Source organism: Schistocerca serialis, chromosome 6 (assembly GCF_023864345.2).
Source record: "Schistocerca serialis cubense isolate TAMUIC-IGC-003099 chromosome 6, iqSchSeri2.2, whole genome shotgun sequence".
In the NCBI taxonomy this organism is placed as follows: Eukaryota; Metazoa; Arthropoda; class Insecta; order Orthoptera; family Acrididae; genus Schistocerca; species Schistocerca serialis.
The window spans coordinates 375,317,154-375,320,986 of record NC_064643.1 but is presented as its reverse complement, the minus strand read 5'-3'; the positions used below and the strand labels follow the sequence as shown (position 1 = coordinate 375,320,986).

Genomic DNA, 3,833 nt, shown 5'->3' with positions numbered 1-3,833 from the left:
GTCACTCTCACAAATGATGATGATGAAATGATGAGGACAACACGAACACCCAGTCCCCGGGCAGAGAAATTCCCCAACCCAGCTGGGGATCTTTCCAGGGACGCTGTGATCCAGAGGCAGCAACACTAGCCCCTACACCATGAGCTGCAGACAATCTCAACAGAGAAAGTATTTTTGTCGATTGCAGTGAACACTCCATTTCCTGTCATGTATAATCTATCTTTTCCATATACATTCCATGCCTCACAAAAAGTTTCAGAGCTTTCTACTTCTGGCTTCAGCCGGCTCTTAGTTCCAAGAATCTGAGGCAAAAACTTGCTTGGCATTTTGTTATGAACACTTCAACAATTTACTGTTAAAGTGTTGACACTGGCAAGTGTTCATCAGAGGTCCTCAACACTACCACCTAGCCTTAAAAAACTGCCCATGTGCACTCCACAAGCACTCTTATCACCCAAGAAGATGCTCCCTTTGTGTAGTGCGCGCCTGACTTATCAAGGAGAGTTCTACAATTCTCCATCCCATAATGCAGATTCCCAAGTCTGCAGTCAAGACTGTTACAAAATCAACAGAGTCTTCAGTTGAGGCCCTCAACTCGGCTGCAAACCAAAGGATCCTGGTCAATTCTGGGAAAAAATGCAAATTGTAAGGCCTGCTTGTACACAGCACACTAAGCCACCCGTCTTCGGCACTTCTGATAGCTGCCATGTACACTGAGGATGGCCTCAGTACATTGGCAACAGACTTCATTGGTGTGAACGTGAGCTACAACTTGCAGATGACTGCACCCAGCACATGCTCCTCTACATCTCATCTCAGATGAGTTACCGCAGCAGACTACTGAGTGCACGATGGATCTCTCTCCAACCCTGGACATTATTTCCCTAATACTGGAGCTCCAGATTACTGGCAAACCCCCCCACCCGTGTGCCTGCTCAGACTCTGCTAAAAGCGCAGCCACCTGTCCATTCACAGGGTGAATTGGCAAAGCCAGATGGCCAGTCCCATGTGATGCGTCAGCTCCTTCATTACCACTACACCATGGAGCTTGGAGATGGCTGACCATGGCCAAAAAAAGAGTCTTCAACTAATTTCGAACTGTAGCCAACTGCTTCTGCTTCTGAACACAGCATGCGTATCCTATCCATCCTAGTACTATCATCTTAAGAATTAACCGTAAAAGCACACACAGAAAGCTAAAACTGTAACTTGCTATCTTCCTGCCATGCCATCAAAGGCTGATGCCTTACTGGGCTGTGTAGCTGGTCATTCCAAAGAAGTGATATCTGTGGTAGAGACTGCACAAATCTACACTTTAAAGTCACAAAAACGTTAGATTATACCTCTTAAATATAAAAACAAGGATGCCAACGGCCTTGCTGCATTGGTAACACTGGTTCCCGTCAGATCACCGAAGTTAAGCGCTGTTGGGCTGGGCTAGCACTTGGATGGATGATCATCCGGTCTGCCGAGTGCTGTTGGCAAGCAGGGTGCACTCAGCCCTTGTGAGGCAAACTAAGGAGCTATTTGATAGAGAAGTAGCAGCTCCGGTCTTGTAAACTGACATACGGCCGGGAGAGCGGTGTGCTGACCACATGCCCCTCCATATCCGCATCCAGTGATGCCTACGAGCTGAGGATGACACGGCGGCCTGCCAGTATTGTTGGGCCTTCATGGCCTGTTAGGGAGGAGTTAAATATAAAAACAAGGACAGAATTTAACAATTAAAGTAGGAAAAACACAGAAAAGCTAAATATGTAAAATGCTTTCTGGTGCATCACAGCCAATAGCTGGAAAGAACTAAGTCATATTCACTTGCTCCAGTCTGGGTGATGATTGGGAACTCCTTTGCAGCTGGTTCCTGGGGGTGGTGGGAGGATTAGGGGGGTGTGAGGATATGGCACAGCAAATCTGTTTGCGGACTAGGTTCACAGGATAATGGGTAACTGTGAAGGCCTTAGAGGCCTTCAGCATACTGGGCAAGGGAATTCTAATCACAGCAGATATGTTGTCCATGGGTGGCCAGGCAAAATGGGAGTGATTTGTTGATGTGGAAAGGGTGACAGCTGTCAAAATGCAAGTACTGTTGGTGGTTGGTGGGCTTAATATTGCAAAGGTCTGGATGGAGCTATTAGATCCAGGAATGAACTGAGAAGGACCAGTTGAAGATGGCAGGGGAGAAGGTGCTGATGTAAAGGAACATCGATAAGGTATCTTTGCCCTCTATCCAGGTCATGAAAGTATCATCAATGAATGTGAACCAGGAAAGGCATTTTTGAGAGGGGGGGGGGGGGGGGGCACTAGGAATGTTTCCTCTACATGGCCTATAAGCAGTTTGGCATCAGAGGGTGCCATCTGGGTGCTGATGGCTGTGCCACAGATTTGTTTGTATACCTTCCCCTCAAAGGAAAATAGTTGTGTGTCAGTGTATGATTAGTAAGGTATAAGGAATGAGTTAGTTGGAGTTGGAAGGACATTGGAAGAGGTAGTGTTCAATAGCACCAAGGACATGGACATGAGGGATGTTGTATAGGCGCGTGGCATTAACTGTGTTAAGTGGCAACCCAGGTGGTGATTATGTGGGGATGATTGAGTCAGTGAAGGAAGTGGTTTGTATCTTTGATATGAGACGCTACGCTAAGGGCAATTGGTTGGAGGGGTTGGTTGATGAGTGGATATTCACTCAGTGCGAGCTGAATAATTAGTTACAATGGGAGAAGCATGTAGAATGTGGATGTGCAGCAGGTCATTGGTGTGAAGAGAGAAATGTATTCATGGAAGAGATTCTGATATGGGCTTAGGGAATGGGGCTTATGTTGGAGTTCTGGGAGGGGTTCAGTACGGCGGAGCCAACAGGTTGAAGAGTCAGAACACTTGGCAGAAGCCTTCTCTCAGGTAGTCACTGAGCTTCATTTCAACAGTGGTGGAGTCTCTGTGTAAGCCTGTATCTATTTTTTTCTCAGCCTGATGAGGGATTTTATCCAATAACTTAGTCTACTGTTGAATCTGCTTGTCTGCCATTCAGTGCCTCCCTATGTGAGTAGCAATCTATGCTAATTCACATTTTAAGGGTAGAAATATTGACACTGGAGATTAGCTTAGTTCTTGCTGCCTTTGTTCTTTTATGATAGATCATAAAACAGAAAAGTTGATTGTACCAATAAGGACCAATAGCCATATTTATGAAAGAAGGTCTGACCTGCAATAAATGGTAAACATTAAAAAAAATTTTTTTTCCTATCTGATTTTGTTACTTATCACATGGGAAAACTTGCACCTATATTGCCCACGTTTGGCTCTATCAACTTGTTATTGGTTGAATGGATTGGAGAAGGGGCCAAACTACGCAGTCATCAGTCCCTCCGACCTTGGAATAACTAAAACCGATAAAACCTCACATTATAAGAGGGAACTACAATGGCCATAAAATTACAAACTATTGACAGGGAAGGAAGGAAGAAGAGAGAGGAAGGAAAAAAAGTGACTAATGACAGGGGCATGAAGGAAGAAGCACAGGTTTACAAGATAGACACTCAAGATAAAGCAGACCCCATAAGGAAAGGAGTGGGAAGGCAGAGGGCAGGGGTGAACCACCAAGCCCAGTTGAAGTCAGTCCAATGGGGGCGAAGGGGGGAGCAAGATGGCCTGCCATCCCCTCCACCCATCGATATGGTTGAAGGTCCCACAGTTAAATAAAGTAATAAAAACCTCTCATCACGAAGAAATCATGAAACTAGATCAGCTGCTGAGGCATTGTCAGCTAACGCCAGTGGTAGTGAGCCAGGAAAGCTAAAATTCTGTCGCACGGCAGCTAAGTTGGGACAGTCCAGTAA

General features: G+C 45.7%; 1 pseudogene; it reads left to right on the top strand.

The window, feature by feature from the left end:
• Positions 1-1,366: 1,366 nt before the first annotated feature.
• LOC126485768 (5S ribosomal RNA) lies at positions 1,367-1,484 on the top strand (annotated as a pseudogene).
• The last annotated feature ends 2,349 nt before the right edge of the window (positions 1,485-3,833 follow it).